At 42.2% G+C, this 18,996-nt stretch overlaps 1 non-coding gene across 1 annotated transcript; it reads left to right on the top strand.

The window, feature by feature from the left end:
* The first annotated feature begins 3,382 nt into the window (after window positions 1-3,382).
* LOC142198773 (U1 spliceosomal RNA) lies at window positions 3,383-3,544 on the top strand. Its single transcript, XR_012715414.1, has one exon. It is a non-coding gene; the product is annotated as a U1 spliceosomal RNA (small nuclear RNA).
* The last annotated feature ends 15,452 nt before the right edge of the window (window positions 3,545-18,996 follow it).

Genomic DNA, 18,996 nt, shown 5'->3' with positions numbered 1-18,996 from the left:
ATATAATCTTCCCCTTAGTGTCCCCCACACATTATAATGCCCCTTCTGATACTGCCTACCCATACGCTCCAGTCTTTGCTTTCAGCAGCCTAGACCTTATCTACTTTAATGGGACCAACAGGGTGCGAATATTGGAGCACAGAGCTGACTCTTCCCGGCTTCACCATTGTATTTAAAACAAAACTTTTATTCATTTATGGTTTTCAGAAGTCCATATTGTAGGTAAAGATAAAATTTGAAATATACTTTGTATAAGAAAATTGTCAGTACTAGAGATGAGCGAGCAGTATTCGATTGAATACCTCGCCACCATAGGTATGCCTGTAAGCCACCAAACACCAAGGGGTTAAGCACATCGAATATTTGATGCATTTAACCCATTGGTGTTCGGTTGCTTACATGCATACCTATGGCAGCAAGGTATTCGATCGAATACTACTCACCCATCTCTAGTCAGTACACAAGAACGCTATGGAGAGGGGAGGAAGACTAGCTCTGTCTGGCAGTGCCCCAAGGCTGAGCTCCCATGTTGCAGAAAAGCTGCTTTTTTGTTGCAGATTTTGCTACAGGTTTTTTAGCCAAAGTGAACATTTGCAACAAAAAAAAACATCTTTTCCGCAATGTGAGGCCTCAGCCTAAGATGTTATTTCACAAGCGGTTTTTACAACACTATTGGAAATGAGTAACACTGATCAAAAATGCAAAACCCTGTGTGGTTTAAAAAAAATCAATGTTTTAGTATAAGTAAAAACATATGTAGTGGCACCCTTCATTGTGCTACTCATTACAGCTGTATTAAAAAGCTTGCAGTTATTGATTGATAAAAGTAACATGTGACCCAAGTCAAAAAGTAAAGTTGAAGATGCGTTCAACTGTTTGTGGGTGTTCTGGGACTTAATAATTGATAACCTATCCTTAGGATAGGTCATCAATTTAAGATTGGTGGATCAGTTATGTGAAGAGACTGCAGTATTTGGGTCGGCACTGCAGCATCTTCAGTGCTTACCAAGCACAGCCCTGTACATTTGTGACGGTATCACAGCTCATCTTATCCACTTTAATGGGACTGCGCTGCGATCTGGCCTGGGAGTGATAAATGTAACACCTTACGACCTTTTATTTTAACTGGATGATACAAGGGGTTTCCAAGTGTCAAGATGGGTCATTATTAGAGATGAGTGAACAATGAAATGTTCAAAGTTCGATTCGAGTAGCCGCTCAATACTCGACTGGTCGATCGAACCCATTATAGTCTATGGGGAATAAATACTCGTTTAGGGGGAACCACTATTCGACTCAAGAGGGTTACCAAGTCCACTATGACACCCCAGGAAATGATGCCAACACCCTGGAATGCAACTGGGACAGCAGGGGAAGCATGTCTGGGGGCATCTAACATGCCCAAGTCACTGTATTACGTCGAGATCCCTGTCAGCTTGTGATATGCGGGAGCTGATTTCTTCCCATAGGAATGCATTGACCAGCGTTGATTGGCCAATTGCCATACAGAGTACAGCATTCGTCCAATCAACGCTGGTTCTGCCGGAGGCTCGTCTGTGAGGAGGCGGAGCTAAGATCGGACCAGAATGGAGACTGCCGTGGAACGATCTTAGACTCCGCCTCCTCCAGCAGAACCAGCGTTGATTGGCCGAATGCTGTACTCTGTATGGCATTCGGCCAATCAACGCTGGTCAATGCATTCCTATGCCGAGATGTAGTAGTGCTGGCCGTGTGCTCAGCTCTGAACCCTACTGCACATTCAGCTCTGCTGCATCAGAGATGCGCTGAACCCTGCTGCACACTCAGCTCTGCTGCATGAGAGATGCGCAGAACCCTGCTGCACACTCAGCTCTGCTGCATGAGAGATGCGCAGAACCCTGCTGCACTCTCAGCTCTGCTTCATCTCCGGTGTAGCAGTGCTGAGCACACGGCCAGCACTGCTACATCTCGGCATAGGAATGCTTTGACCAGCGTTGATTGGCCGAATGCCATACAGAGTACAGCATTCGGCCAATCAACGCTGGTTCTGCCAGAGGAGGCGGAGTCTTAGATCGGTCCACAGCAGTCTCCATTCTGGTCCGATCTTAGACCCTGCCTCCTCACAGACGAGCCTCCAGCGGAACCAACGTTGATTGGCCGAATGCTGTATGGCATTCGGCCAATCAACGCTGGTCAATGCATTAACAAAATAGTAGAAAAATTGGAAGGGCACTCACCCACATCGAGGCTCGTCTTTGTAAAAAACTTCTTTATTTGATGCAATACATATCTAAAAGCAATAAGTGCAGGGAGGGAAGAACAGCATGCAAAGGCAAAAGGCAACAGCCGTTTCGCGCAGCTATGTGCGCTTTCTCAAGCCATAGAATGCAAATTTTGCATTCTATGGCTTGAGAAAGCGCACATAGCTGCGCGAAACGGCTGTTGCCTTTTGCCTTTGCATGCTGTTCTTCCCTCCCTGCACTTATTGCTTTTAGATATGTATTGCATCAAATAAAGAAGTTTTTTACAAAGACGAGCCTCGATGTGGGTGAGTGCCCTTCCAATTTTTCTACTATTTTGTTATTGCCACAGTGCTCTATTTCTGGTTGTTGAGCACCCCCACGGCTCTCAATACAAAAGGTTTTATTCCTCATATATACCTCCAGCTTACCAGGACTCACATCCGTATATTTAGCAGTGCCATCCTGTTTACTCTCCGCTGGTCAATGCATTCCTATGGGAAAAAGGTCTCCTGAAATAGCCCAATTACTTTTTCCGATTTTTTTTCAATGTCTCCGTTGTCGTAGTTCCTGTTCCACTTCCCCTGCACAGTTATTGGTGCAAAAAAGTGCCAGGGAAGGTGGGAGGGGAATCGAATTTTTAGTGAGTTTGCCACCTGGTGTTCAACTTGAATCGAACATCTCGAACAGCCTGATATCTGATCGAACATGTACTTGATCGAATGCTGTTCACTCATCTCTAGTCATTATTTATAAAGTTCTGTTAAGCCACTGGAACAGCAGTACTAAATTTGGTTACATATACAACTGTAAAATAGTGTCTTATTATTTAACGTCTTCCCGACTGCTCACTATAAACATCTGCGCTTGCCGGGCTTTGTGCAGCACTGTTACAGTTATTTAGATAGCTATATACAGTATATATTCTCTCCTTCCATAATTGAGGACTGGAACTCTGAAGTGCTGTCAACTCTATGATTGCAGCGTTGCTAGCTGATGTTGGTCATGGAAACATGATTGGTTCAGGTCTTGATCGTGTGATGACCATGATAACAAATCATAGCCAGTTCAGGGAAAGTATTATTTTTGTAGGAAAAAACTATCTGACTGCTTTCTGCATATATACTGATTCAGAGAGGAATCAAAGGAGAAACATTGGGTATATACTTACTTGGCAGGGGAAAAATCCACGACCTAAAAGGTGGTATTCCCAGGGTGAGATCTCATCATTGCACTTTTGATGGATTAACGCCTGTGATTTCCCCTAAATGTTGGGGAAACTCGACTATACAATTTGTGGTAGTGGGGGAAAAAAAAGATACATTGGGTATATAGTGCAGTATAAACTTGGAGTTAGTGTATGTAATAAACAGTGTAACTCACCTCTCCTGGGCTCCAGTGCATGTTTTTTCAGTCTCTTCTGTTTACAAAAACATCTCTGAATGACCTCAGAGAACACTGAGGCCTGTGATTGGGTCTTCACGCAAAATGATGCGGTAATGTCACATCGATCACGCTGCCATCATTTTGCATCATGATGCTGACATGACCCCGAGGCCTGTGATTTAGTCTCTGTCATTCAAAGACATCTCTGTGAACAAAAGATGTGGGAAGATTAGCCACGGAGCCCAGGAGAGGTGAGTTACACTATTTTATTAAGTTTATACATCTCCCCGGGGCCTCCGATCATTATACTCTGGGATCTGAAGAGTTTCTGGGTGGCGAACCTCAAAAGTTTCAGCATCTTCCAAACCCAACATTTTTGGAAAAGTCAACAAAATCCATATGGGCCACTATAGGGAATTTTGGTGTGTGGAGGAGTCACTATGGGCATTATACAGTGTGTGGAGAGGCCACACACACTGCATGAATGGGCCACTATGAGGCATTATACTGTGTGGCAGAGCTACTATGGGATATTATTCTTAAAGAGATTCTACCATTAAAATCAATTTTTTTTGTCATTGACACGTAGGAATAGCCTTAAGAAAGGCTATTCTTCTCCTACCTTTAGATGTCTTCTCCGTGCCGCTGTTCGGTAGAAATCCCGGTTTTCGTCTATATGCAAGTTCTCTCGCAGCACTGGGGACGTCCCCAATTCTGCAAGAGAACTCTCCAGCGCCAGCTCCATCTTCTTCAGGAACGGCCTCTTCACGCGTCTTCTTTCAGCTCTGGGGTCAAACTTCTAGGCCTCGGGCAGAGTCGACTGCGCATGCCCAAAGGCCACAAGAAAATGGCTGCTTACGTACTGTGTAAGGGGCCATTTTTCTTAAGGCTATTCCTATGTGCCAACGACAAAACATTTGCTTTTAATGGTAGAATCCCTTTAAAGAGGTTGTCAGGAATATTTTTTTCCTATCTTCCTTATCTAAAACCTGGATGTGTTTCCTCCGGTCTTATAAAGCAAAAAATACAGTATTTATAATTTAAAACTAATTTATCAATTAATTTTTAACCATTTGCATATATATTTGAATAATATAATTACATTAATTCACTGATTTGTTAAATTGCATGTAACAAAGACCCATCAAGTTCAACTAATTGTGTACCATGAAGCAACTAATATATTTTTATATATATTAATGATGTATATTAATAAAATGGTACAGAAATTTTATACTGTGGAAGAGGCTTAGGCCCTTTTATTGTCTGACAGTGAAGAAAGTGTATCAGTCTGCAATTTGAGGTATTACTACCAGCAACAGTGACAGCTCAGAAAGTAGCAGTCACTCTGGTCCACCTTCATAGATGACAAGAATCAGTACTGGAGAGGCAGAGATGCTCAGTACATGTAACAGGACACATTTACAAAGGATGTAGCATTTCCCAGATAGGAGACTTCTGATTCTGCCACTCCATTCATGCTTGATTTTTAAGACCGCCACTGGTATAAATGTGGATGTGGGAGATTTTACACCAATTATTTATAAATAAATTATAAATGAGTTACTAGAATGTATTGGTGCCCAAACTAATTTATATGCTTCCCAGTTTATCCACAATCCTATTATTTTAACTGGTTAAGGACCAGGTCTCATTTTTCAAAACTTACATGTGTCACTTTATATGGCAATAACTTTGAGACACTATAACTTATACAAGTGTTCTGAGATTTTTTTCTCATGACACATTGTACTTCATGTTACTGGTAAATATTGATCAAAATTTTTGTATTTATTTCTAAAAAAATTTGAAATTTGATTGAAATTTAAAAAAAATAAAAATAAAATCGCAATTTTCAAAATGTGAAATGCCCTGCGTTTCAGGCAAATAGTCATACCGCCCACATACATGAATAAATATTATCTACCATATCTCTGCTTTATATTGGCATCACCTTTTAATTTATTTTGGATGTTACAAGGCTTACAAGTGTATCAGTGATTTTCCAGATTTACAAAAAAATTTCCCAAACTCATTTTTTAAGGACGACTTCAGTTCTGAAGAGGATTATAAAGGCCTATATATTAGAAACCCCCATAAAACACCACATTTTTAAAACTACACTCCTCAAATAATTCAAAACAACATTTTGAAAGTTTGTTAACCTTTTAAGCATCTCACGGGAATTAAAAGAATATGGAGATGAAATTTAGACGTTTAATTTTTATCCAATAATATATTCATTTATGCCTAAAATTAACACATTCACAAATGGTTAAAGGTGAAAATGCATCTCACAGTTTGTTATGCAATTTCTCCCGGGCACAGAAATACCCCACATGTGGGTGTAAACTGATTTCTGGGCACTCAGGAGCGACACTGGGGTATGAAAAACAGAATTTGCTGGAATAGTTTTCAGGCGCCATGTCTCATTTACAAAGCTCCTAGAGTACCAAAACAATGAAAACCCTCCAAAAAATGACCGCATTTGGGAACTACAGCCCTCACAGAATTTATCATGGTGTGTAATGAGCATTAGTATCCCAAGCGGGATTGCACAGCGGATAGTGAAAAGTGAATACAAAGCTTTGTGGGGTACACAAATTCCCTATTATGTCCCCAATAGCTCCTATGATTGGGAGGCTTTACTCTGGGGTCACTTTTAGTTTATTTTCCCGTACAAGCTGTAAATATGGGGGTGTTCCCTGATGTACGCTCACACAGCTTATATATTCCCTTTCTGCCGCAGCCAGTTGTGTTCTAATGATTTGGCGATTTTGGGGGTTTTTTTGTTTTCACATTGCTAGATGCTATATTTTCTATATATTGTTTGTGCGATGAGATGCATTTTGTAATGACACCATTTTTGGGATTAAAAAAAAATCTCAATTCTGGCATTACGTTTTACCTTTTAAATGTTTCGTCATGCAGCATACAGTATAAGTAACATGTGACCTTTATTCTGCGGGTCGGTACAATTAGGGAGCCTTCACACGGAGTATACGCTCCTCTCATTCTGAACGTAAAACTCGTTCAGAATGAGCACATAAAAAACAGCTCCCATTGATTACTATGAGTGTCGGCATACGTGCGCTCCCCATTGAAATCAATGGGAAGCTTTTTTCCCTATTGCTTTCAATGTGATACACAGCTGCTTAAACAGGGAGCCAGCTGTAACTTAAACCTTCCCGATCGCCATGTATACAGTGCTCAATGAGTGCTGTATACAGTGCTATGGGCACCACCAGGTTACAGCTCCCCTCTGACCCGGCAGTAACCTGATCTGCTGGGATCGGCATCTTATAAGAGCTACTGGGTCCTACAGGACCCACATCAGCTCTATGATAATGGGCAGTAGGCTGTATTTCACTTGCAACTGAGGCTAAATGTACCAGCCCCAGTTACAGGGGAAATCTGCTTCCCCTACAAAAAAAAAGCTTAAAAAGTAAACAAAAAATAAAATATGCCAATAAAACGCTGTTATTAAAGGTTATAGCTCCACCCCTCATGACACCATACAAAACAAAAATTACCATAATAGAGAGGAAAAACTATTTTGTAGAGGTTTTTTAGTAGCACTTTGTATTATTAAATGAAAAGAGAAAGAACAGACACGACTTCCTTCCCATTTTGTTTATATTTTCTCGGATATTAAAAGAAATAAATAAAATCCCTGTGTGTCACTGAAAAAAGATGCAGAAATTAGTTGAATAACATATGATAAAAGTGTTACAGCCCTCAAAATCGCACATACAATAAAAAAAAAAAAAAACTAAAATGTGTCTGGTAACAAGGCTTGTTGGACCATCCAGAAGAACTGACAGTGGTTTTCGCAGTCATTGGTCAATGAAAAATTCAGAAAGGAGAAGCAGTCAGCAGTGGAGAGTCGCTTGCCCTGAAATACGAGGATAACATAGATAGTTTTTATCTTCAGCTGGATCCACACTGATGCCACAACAACAGTTTCAAAGGTTGCTTTTTTGCTTTGACACAGTAAAACTTGTTACAATTACTGGTTACAACAAAAACATGGAGGTGTGGACCTCGAAGACCAGGTACTACAAAAGGAAATCATAAGGAAATCATACGTGGTACTACAAAAAAAGTAATTAACTTCTTTCAGGTGGCCACATATAATTCATTTGTGTTATACAGTATATATTATACAGTATATATTTTTGCAAATCTTTTCCCTCTCCATCCACTATAATCTATTGTAAGATGGAGGGCCTTTTTAACAAAGTTTTTCCTTTTAGTCTGAAAAATATGGTAATTTTTCAATTTTCAGTGTTAATATAATATGTGAAACAGCTGTAGGGTCAAAATGTTTACTATATCTCTGAGATAAGTTCCATGAGGGGTGTAGTTTCCACAATGGAGTCTCATTTTGGGGGTTTTCCACTGTACTGGTAGTTTAGGGGTTTTGCAAACAAGACATGGCAGTTGAAAATCATTCTGGCAAAATCTGCCCTCCAAAATCTAAATATCATTCTTTCTATTCCAAGCCTGACCATGTATCAATACAGCAGTTTACAACCACATATGGGGCTGATTCTCCTCGCATCCTTTCTACACATCTGCAAACTTCTAAAACTGAATATTCTGCACATCTCACAGCTTATAATGTAAGACAAATCTACTTATGAACTTCTATGTATTAGTGGCTGCTTGTGTGATTATGATTTTATTCAGACAGCAGGCAGATTTACTGGCTACTCATGAATTTCTCTTTTCCTGTGTCAGGGATCTTATAGGCTACATCATTTCAGCATGTATTTGCAGTCCAGTTTTCCAGAAGATTTTATTTTATTTTATTTAAAGGTTGCTGCTTATAGCTGCTGGGTCTCTGCTTATTTACACATTAGAAACCTAGTAGCAGTACCCAGGAGACATCTCTGATCATGGGCACAACCTTCAAATGCAACCACAACACCTGAGAGTTTCCGATAGCTTTCCTGTACTAAATGGCTATTGCACAGAGAGATAGTGAAGGCCATTTGGTTGCTGTGGCAGCCTAGAGCATTTTGTGTGCAGGAGCCATAGAACATAATAGTGTGTGTAGGAATGCAGGGGGAAGCATGTCAAATGTTCGCCTTGGGGCCCCGCCAATGCCTACTAAGTAACATAAGTAAAATTAAAGAGATGGCGATTGACTATAGCACCAATCCTTCCACCCTGGTTACAGTGGGGCAAGATGTAAAGAGTGTCACATCCTACAAGTATCTGGGCATCCTTATAGACAACAAATTCAAATGGTGACAAAATGCTAAGAGGGTGTACAGGAAGGTGCAAGCAGACTTTACTTCCTACAAAAACTGATCGGTCAAGATCTGCAGTAGTCTATTAGAGACATTCTACCACACTTTAGTGGGCGGAGTTATGTTCTATGCTGGCAATTACAGGGTGTCCGATGTAAAGGAAGATTGAGAAACTAATTAGAAGAGCCAGCTCCACAATTGGAATCCATATGGATGGACGGTGGGGAAGCTGTGGACTCAAAAAACTGCATTCAGTTGTGGCAAATCCAAAGAAATTTCTCCATGGCCTGTTGATTGGTTAACAGAGTAACCATAGTGAGAGGTTTGTCCAGCTAATTGCCATAGTGAGAGGTTTAGGAGGTTATTCATCCCCTCCACAATAGCATGCTTCAACAGAACTATCAAATACATCTATTGGCATTAGGGGTACTCCTGGCCCAAATCCCTCACTGACCCCCACCCATGAACGGATCAAAAAATGTATTCCTGTGCCTACAATGTAATGAAACAACTAGCTGTTGGACAATGAATTGCCCTTGCAGATCAATAAAGTATTCTATTTTTCATGAACTCCTAACTTTGTTCCTACTGAGCTTTCACTACTTCCACATCAGTTTTCCCACACATCTATCTGCCTTTCTGCCTGTCCATTCTTCCATTCTGCTCCTATGGATTGTGAGCCCATCTGCCCACCAACCAACCCATTTTGTCAGCAGTCATATCAGGACCAGTGAAACAGGACTTCACATAACACCTCCAGATGGGCCATGACATACTGTACACACACAGATAAATGAATGGTGATATAAAAAAAAAGGGCTTTGAGAGGTTACTGCAGGGGTCTCAAACTCAATTTACACGGGGGCCGCTGGAGGTAGAGCCTGGGTGAGGCTGGGCCGCATCAGGTTTTCCACAAGCTATGCTCGCCACAGCAAATTTAGCTCCGCCCAATTTTATGATGACTCCACCCATTCTTATTCATTTTCCATGTGCCCCCACACAGTATAATCCTCCTACAGGCACCTGTACATTATATGTCCCCACATTATAATGTTCCCTTCCAACTGCCCCACAGTATTAGGTCCCTCTCCTGGTGCCCCAGTTTAAACTCGGGGAAACTAGAAGGGACATGAAACTGGGACAGCTGGAGGGGGACATAAAACAGTGGGGGTAGTTGAAGGGGGGGCAATAAATTAACGGCAGCTGAAGTGGGACATTAAACTGGGGGCAACTAGAGGGGGACATTAAACTCAGGAGGCTAGAAGCAGACATTAAACTGTAGGGGTAGGTGGACAGTGACAATAAACTGGGGACAACTAGAGGCAGACAGGTCCCCCTCCAGCTACTCCCACGGTTTAATGCCCCTCCAGTTGTCCCCAGTTTAAGTGCCCCCCTTCATCTACCCCGTTTCATCTCCCCCATTTCTCCCCCAGTTTGATATCCCCCTTCATTTGCCCCTTTTTATGTCCCCCCTCCATCTGTCCCCAGTTTTATGTCGTCCCTCCATCTGCCCCAGTTTCATGTGCCCCATCCATCTGCCCCCAGTTTCATATTCCCCTCCATGTGCCCCAATTTCAGATACCCCCTTCATCTGCCCCCATTTTCATGTCCCCCTTCCATCTGTGACCCCAGGTTCATGTCCCCCCTCCATCTCTGCCCCTAGGTTACTGACACACACACACTGACACACACTCCATCTCACATTCCTCTCAGTACTACATCTCTTCATCTTTCGGCCGGCACGCCTCCAATAGTCAGGTGACGTCACACACAGGTCCTTGAGTCTTAAACTTCAGCAGTACTAGCTTTCCACTGATCACTTATCTGTTATAACAGCAATAAAAGTGATGGGTGATCAGTGGAAAGCTAGTACTGCTGAAGTTTAAGACTCAAGGACCTGTGTGTGACGTCACCTGACTATTGGAGGCGTGTCTTAGTGTGTCGGCCGAAAGATGACTATAGCGGGACATTCAGGGAGCTGCGCGGGGGCCGCAAACTTTCGTTCCGAGGGCCGCAGTTGGCCCGCGGGCCGCAAGTTTGAGACCCCTGGGTTACTGTCTAGAATCCTAGATACTTTCTGTACAGTGAGGCAGGCTTACTTTAATTCTGTCTAATAGACCGTATAAACTTAATAGACGTATAAACTTAGACTAGGCAATTTTAAAATATGCCAGATTTATGCCAGCAGGGGAAATGTATTAAAACTTTGTTTCACTAGAGTCAGATGCATAACAATTGTTAAGGCTTCTTAATAATTTTATTGCATCTTGAGCTGTCCATTCACTAGAACTGAAATGTATGCCAGCCACAAGCTGGCATAAATCTCATACATAATTTAGGGAAGTTTCCTTGCCAATCACAATGCCAGAACTGTTTGTTTGCTCACAGATGTATTATCTTCAAGACTACACACTACTTGTGTCTGTGAGAAAACAAACAGTTCTGGCAGAGTAACCGGTATTTTGTGTGTGGCTTCCAACACAGTGGGCAGAATTGTTGCTGTATTTGGGTATATTGCCGCTGTATGGAGCCATTGCACACAGTGTGCTCTCAAAACAGGTATAATAAATATGGTCATATTATATCTAATGCCTAAAGACCAAAGTCATCTTCCCAGTACATGGATAATAAACATAATGTTATAATTACAGATGAGCGTTGGACTTGATGGACTAATTTCTTTATCCAACCTCATCTGCTATGTAACTATGAATAATATTCGAAACTCCAGTTTTGAATACCTCACTCCCATAGGAATGAATGGGAGCGGGCGAACTACAACGGGGTTAAGCACCGGCCGACGCAGGGCCGCTCCCATTCATTCCTATGGAGCGAAGTATTCGAAACTGCAGTTTCGAATACTATTCGCTCATCTCTAGTTACAATATAATGCCCTGTGATGTCACAGTACAATTATGTCATAGTACTGGATTTTACAGTACAGAATAAGCACTGGTATTCCCTTATGTGGCAGATTATTTTTCTTATTGACTTCAATGGTAAAGTCACAGACCATAAATACTGTATTTAAAAATTCAGTTTACCATACAGTTTATCCTAGGAACATATAGCTATAATCACAGTTCTACTAAGAATTCTGGAAAAGCCTTAAAACCTGCACAGAATTCATATAATTTATGGGTTTTTTTTTGATAAAATGTTTTTCTCAGTAGAGCTAGTAAAATCTATGACTGTTTAACACACATTATACTGCCTAATATTGTTCTGACCTGTGAAAGGTCCTCTTTAAATGTTTGTGTGCTACTCTGCCGACTGACAAAGGAAGTAAGCAGCTCAGACTACAGGGTATCAATACATTAATTCTGGTAAAAATGGGGCATATTTTCTATACATACAAGTTCCTTCTTGTGCGTACAAGTACTTGCTGTAAATGCCCTCTCTTCTACAAGTTTTTTTCTTTTTTGCAATGATGTTGATTCACTGGAAAAGTATGTTTACACTGTGTCAGATTACAGCTTGAATAGGTTACAGATGTTACAGTGAAAATATTCAATAGAACAATCTGAACCAGTGATGGCTAGTGATGTGTGATATGGACAGGAAAAAAATCCTGATTTATTAACAAGCATTTCATGGTAAAGACAGTCAATATGTAAAATCCTCAAGTCCTAAAAATTTTGAAGTGTTTTGACTGATGGATCAAATGTCCATTAGGAACGATGGCGCATCATACCACTTTCCCACTAAGCCATATGTTTTTGTCAAGCAAATTGCAGCAAGTAGAGCAAGCAGCAGGACAGTTTTTGGCACACACTAAGCCAGAATTCTGACACATATAGTTTAGTAAATATTACACTTTTTTTTTTTTGTCAGATTCTCTTTTTTTCAGAGATAAGAATAATCAGATGTATCTAGCAAATACTTATAACCCGTAGTGATATACCATAAAGGCTGGGTTTTCATGTTGTAGAAGGTAGGTACAAACATGAAGCAGGACTGTGTATAGTTTGAAGTGCATAGCTGTGGATGCACGTCAAGTATGATGGCTTTGCCTAGAATAACTGAAGCACATTATGTACTTCCCACAGATCTGTATGCATTTGTCCCTGAATTTTGGCAAACTATAGATTTTTTAGCTGTACCTTTCTTAGCCATGTGAAACACAACCATGCATATAAGACTCTGGTAACAGACAGCAAATCCACTGTGCTAGCAAACCTGTTTGACTTTGGACCATCTCTAAGTTCAGACGGGGTTTTTGGTCTGGAATTTGACACGGAGGCCGCCTCAGATTCCGGACCAAAATGGGTAGCCGCGACTGGATGCCGATGCAGCACACTGGCATCCAGTCGCGACACTCGGCTCCAAATTAGGCCCTAATAAATGGGCCTAGCCGGAAGAGAGGCTGAATCGGCCACAGAATCCACCTGAAGAAAGGGCATATTGCTTCTGAACTCAACCTAAGGGCATGTTCTAATCAGACTTCCTGGTTATCACCTTTTAAACCCCTATAGAGGAATCTGGACCCCACATCAGGGAGTCTGTCAGGTCGCTGTCTCCAGAGGTGGTCACTATGTTGGCAGCAGCTGACCAGGCAAGTCAGGGACAAAGTCAGGCAAAACACAGATGAGAATTTACTAACCCATTTACATCAGTTTTCTAGGGTCCACAGATGTAAATGTGTTGCATCTTTGGTGAACGCCTGTCTTGTGCCAAAGATGCGCCATATTGTTCCTTCAGTGCCCCGTTCGCCACGTTTACGAATGTGAGATGGAGACCGAGTGGACTGGTTACTAACTGGACTGCTAACTGATGTGAGTTATACCTGAACGCTAGGTCAGTTCCTTACTGTCAGATTTTAATTTTGGCGCACAAGAGTACATCAGAATTAAGAGTACACCCTCGGATTTAGTTAAAGGTGTTGTCCAGACTTACATTTCTTTTTTCAATTACGATTTTTAAAAATACCATGCTCACCTGTCCCCGGTGCTCCAGTATCTCCCAGCACAGTCTAGTTCTGCAGCGCCGCAGTTTTTTTCCTGCAGAAGAACACCAGTCTTAATAAATTCCTCCACTGTATAAACACAGGCCAAAATCAAAATACAAAGAGAGTAAAAACAGTGTTCAGAGCTGGTAATAGCAATACTAGACAGGAACAAACCAAATCATCCACCTAACAAAAGCCAGAACACAAAGCAGGACATCAGGACAGGTAGTAAAGGTATATACATAACAGAAGCCTATTGACCAAAGGTAGCAGAGGTATAACCGTAACAGAAGCCTGTAGGCCACAGATAGCAGAGATGAAACCATTGCAGAAGGACAAATGTGGCTACAAAATTACAGACATGACTGGCTTCAGACATAAAACTCCGACAGACAGGAGAAAAACATGTATACGTCCAAACAGACCATCAAGTTGACAACTAAACAATGCAAAAGCCAAAATGCGGCTAGGGAAGAGGACTTTTATACACACAGGCAGACTGGGGTTGGCAGAAAGAAGTTCAGAAGGTGAGCATATTCATAGAGGTGAGCAATTGGCTAGGTCTACTTGGTAAGGTAGTACACCTACAAGCACAGAGCATCAGCCTTACACCTGCTTTATCTCTCTATCTTATAAAAATAAATTTCTGTCTGTCTGTCTGTTCTTTATGCGCGACCAAATGACTGGACCGATCTTCACCAAATTTGACACACAGATACTTCAGGTGTCCGGGAAGGTTTAAGACGAGAACCCAACTCACTCAGACGTACCGTTCTGGAGATACAGCTTTCCCAAGACCCTGACCCCCATTAGTCAAAACAAAACTGCAAGTCTTTCACTCATATTCCAACAGCAATACACACAGTCACTGCGCCAGAGGTTTAGATACGCGCGTATGCACACAATACCTCACGCTGGAGGATTAGATACACAAGTCAGCACACAGTACCACACACTGGAGGGTTAAATATGCATGTCTGCAAATGAGATGCTTATGGACACACACACAAACGATATGCAAAATACACCAGTGCAAAACTGGATAATTCTTATGGGGCCACTACACAAACAAAAAATGAAATATACCCGTGTGAAGTCGGATCCTCCTGTTAGTTATTATTATATGTGATGGGACCTCAAAAATGTGTCAGCTTCTGTGTAATGAAGGCGCCATCTGTGTAGGACCTACAGACATGGCCTGATCACAGCTCAGAGAACATGCATGTACTATCTCCTATAGTGCAGTGCAGTGCATGCCCCAAAAGGTCCATGGATGGGTCATGCACAGTACTGTATGGGGAATGATATGGCCATGGAGTGTTCCATGCATGTGCAAGATTATAGTGAGGGCGCTGTGATGCAGGCATAGAACACAGAACTGCCATCATTAATATTGGCGCATAATACACTCACCGGCCACTTTATTAGGTACACCATGCTAGTAACGGGTTGGACCCCCTTTTGCCTTCAGAACTGCCTCAATTCTTCGTGGCATAGATACAACAAGGTGCTGGAAGCATTCCTCAGAGATTTTGGTCCATATTGACATGATGGCATCACACAGTTGCCGCAGATTTGTCGGCTGCACATCCATGATGCGAATCTCCCGTTCCACCACATCCCAAAGATGCTCTATTGGATTGAGATCTGGTGACTGTGGAGGCCATTGGAGTACAGTGAACTCATTGTCATGTTCAAGAAACCAGTCTGAGGTGATTCCAGCTTTATGACATGGCGCATTATCCTGCTGAAAGTAGCCATCAGTTGTTGGGTACATTGTGGTCATAAAGGGATGGACATGGTCAGCAACAATACTCAGGTAGGCTTTGGCGTTGCAACGATGCTCAATTGGTACCAAGGGGCCCAAAGAGTGCCAAGAAAATATTCCCCACACCATGACACCACCACCACCACCAGCCTGAACCGTTGATACAAGGCAGGATGGATCCATGCTTTCATGTTGTTGATGCCAAATTCTGACCCTACCATCCGAATGTCGCAGCAGAAATCGAGACTCATCAGACCAGGCAACGTTTTTCCAATCTTCAATTGTCCAATTTCGATGAGCTTGTGCAAATTGTAGCCTCAGTTTCCTGTTCTTAGCTGAAAGGAGTGGCACCCGGTGTGGTCTTCTGCTGCTGTAGCCCATCTGCCTCAAAGTTCGACGTACTGTGCGTTCAGAGATGCTCTTCTGGCTACCTTGGTTGTAACGGGTGGCTATTTGAGTCACTGTTGCCTTTCTATCAGCTCGAACCAGTCTGGCCATTCTCCTCTGACCTCTGGCATCAACAACGCATTTCCGCCCACAGAACTGCCGCTCACTGGATGTTTTTTCTTTTTCGGACCATTCTCTGTAAACCCTAGAGATGGTTGTGCGTGAAAATCCCAGTAGATCAGCAGTTTCTGAAATACTCAGACCAGCCCTTCTGGCACCAACAACCATGCCACGTTCAAAGGCACTCAAATCACCTTTCTTCCCCATACTGATGCTCGGTTTGAACTGCAGGAGATTGTCGTGACCATGTCTACATGTCTAAATGCACTGAGTTGCCGCCATGTGATTGGCTGATTAGAAATTAAGTGTTAACGAGCAGTTGGACAGGTGTACCTAATAAAGTGGCCGGTGAGTGTATACTGACATAATGTGGGCCCTCCCCCCTTCCCCGATGTATCTTAAAGGGGTTGGCCACTTTCAGACCAATATTGAAAGGTAAATGTTATTGTTTGTATAATAAAATTTTTTACAATTTTCCAGTATACTTTGTGTATCAATTCCTCATGGTTTTCTAGATCTCTGCTGTCTGTCATTCATTCTATTTACCTTTAGTGGATGAAATTCTGATCATGCTCATTTGATATACAGTCCATGGTCATGTGATTTACTGTCCATGGTCATGTGATGGACACACAGGTGCCGCTCGTTATAGTCACAGCACAGTAATCAGACATCTGCCTGGTAATCAGCTGTACACCTGTGTGCTCATCACATGACCATGGACCGTAAATCACATGACCATGGTCAGACTTTTATCCACTAGAAGTAACAGAATGAATGACAACAGGCAGAGATCTAGAAAATTGTGAGGAATTGATTCAGAAAGTATATTGGAAAATTGTACAATTTGTTATTATACAAACAATAACATTTGTCTTTCCATATTGATCTGAAAGTGGACAATCCCTTTAAGTTCCCTGTCTTGTGGCCCCCACTCAATATATATAATATTCACCAGTGCTCCCCAGACAATATACATAGTGTTCCCCCACACAGTATAAATTTCCACAGCATACCACCCACAATACAATAATCCACATGATATATAATTCTTCACAGTTCCTCTGCAGTAAAATGCTCCATAGGGTATAAAATGCTTCTCTGAGCTCCCGCACTCATAATATACTCTCCAGCGGCCCCCCTGTATAGTGCTCCATAGTGTCCCTACACAGTATAATATGCTCCCCAGACCCCCCCAGTAAAATACTTCCCAGTGGCCCCACATAGTATAATATACTCCCCAAAGGACCCTCTAGTATAGTGCTCCACAATACCCCATACAGCCTAATATGCCCCCCAGAGCTACCCCATAGTATAATACTCGGAAGTGACCCCAAACAAAATAATATTCCCTCAAGAACCTCAGGCTGCGTCAGATTAACTCCACCAAAATCATTTTGACGAATATTTGATTGGTTTGCCCCAGTTCTGGTTCATTACAGTCCTATTATTGTACTCTGGTACCTCCCTAGACCCTATAGTATAATAAGTAGAAGCCCAGAAGAGGTGAATAAAAACAACAGTTATACTCACCATGTTTTATCTCTCATTGAGATCTTCACAGTGTTCGGCTGTGTTCTGACCAATCTGGATGATTCTGAGAGTGATTGGGAAAAGATGCTGTGGTCAGCACCTTCAGCTCTTTGGCCGTGTTTGGAGGAAGAGAAATGCTACCTAAGACCCAAAGAACACCATCCCCACTGTCGAGTATGGAGGTGGAAACATTAGGTTTTGGGGGTGTTTCTCCACTAAGGGCACAGGACTATTTCACCGAATCAATGGGAGAATGTATGGAGCCATGTACTGTAAAATCCTGAGTGACAACCTCCTTCCATCTACGAGGACATTAAAAATGGGTAGTGGCTGCGTTTTCCAGCAGGAGAATTACCATACATACAGCCAAGGCAACAAAGGAGTGGCTCAAAAATAAGCACATTAAGGTCATGGAGTGGCCTAGCCAGTCTCCAGACCTTAATCCCCCAAAAAATGTATGGAGAGAGCTGAAACTCTGAGTTGCCAAGCATCATAATGTTTCACAGTGCCCTCCACAGTATAATTTGTTCAATAGTGGCCCCTACACAGTGTACTCCGCACAGTATAATGTTCTCCACAGTGTACTCCGCACAGTATAATGCGCTCCACAGTGGACACTGCACAGTACAATATGCTCCACAGTGGATCCCACACAATATAATATGCTCCACAGTGGACCCCACACAGTATAATATGCTGCACAGTGCATTAATGCATACATGTTGATTTTTGAATGTTTTAGTTCTAAAAAGATCTTTTTTTTGTCAACTGTATTTGTGTTTGCTTATTTGTGAACAAGAAACCATCATGTACTCCCCTCTCCCATGTGAAATAGTGCTGGGTGGTTTGTTAAGATACATGTAATCCTGCTGTCAGGGAACAGAACTCTTTGTGATCATAAAGTACTCTGCAAACAAGTACCAAATTACCAGTCCTGATGATCTAGATCTTCCTTGAAAAGGAAACTTGTGCTCCCGGTCAAAGTCCAAGGTGGCATTGTGAATCTGAAGAAAATTGTGGAGCATGATGTAGACTTGAGTAACCAAGTCCACACATTCCACATCCAGCTGGATGAATGAACCTCCACTTGTTAGGAAGGATCCCATTCCACATACCGGCAAGCCCTAGTAAGCCTGTAAATGAAGGCACCCTTCTGGGTGTTCAATGCTCATCTAGAGAAAACACACATTACATGCTGGAAGAGACCAAACCCCTCATCGCCACCATGAAAATGGGTTCCTGAGGTCCAGAATTGCTGGGCAGGAGCAGCTGGTTGTAAAGCTGCTGACCCATTCTGGAAGCTCTGAAGACGCAAGCGTCCTCAGTGCTCCCATAGGCTACAATATCTACAATCACAAAGCGGTAATTGTGTGTCAG

Source organism: Leptodactylus fuscus, chromosome 3 (genome assembly GCF_031893055.1).
Source record: "Leptodactylus fuscus isolate aLepFus1 chromosome 3, aLepFus1.hap2, whole genome shotgun sequence".
Lineage (NCBI taxonomy): Eukaryota > Metazoa > Chordata > Amphibia > Anura > Leptodactylidae > Leptodactylus > Leptodactylus fuscus.
This window is presented reverse-complemented; position numbering and strand designations above follow the sequence as displayed.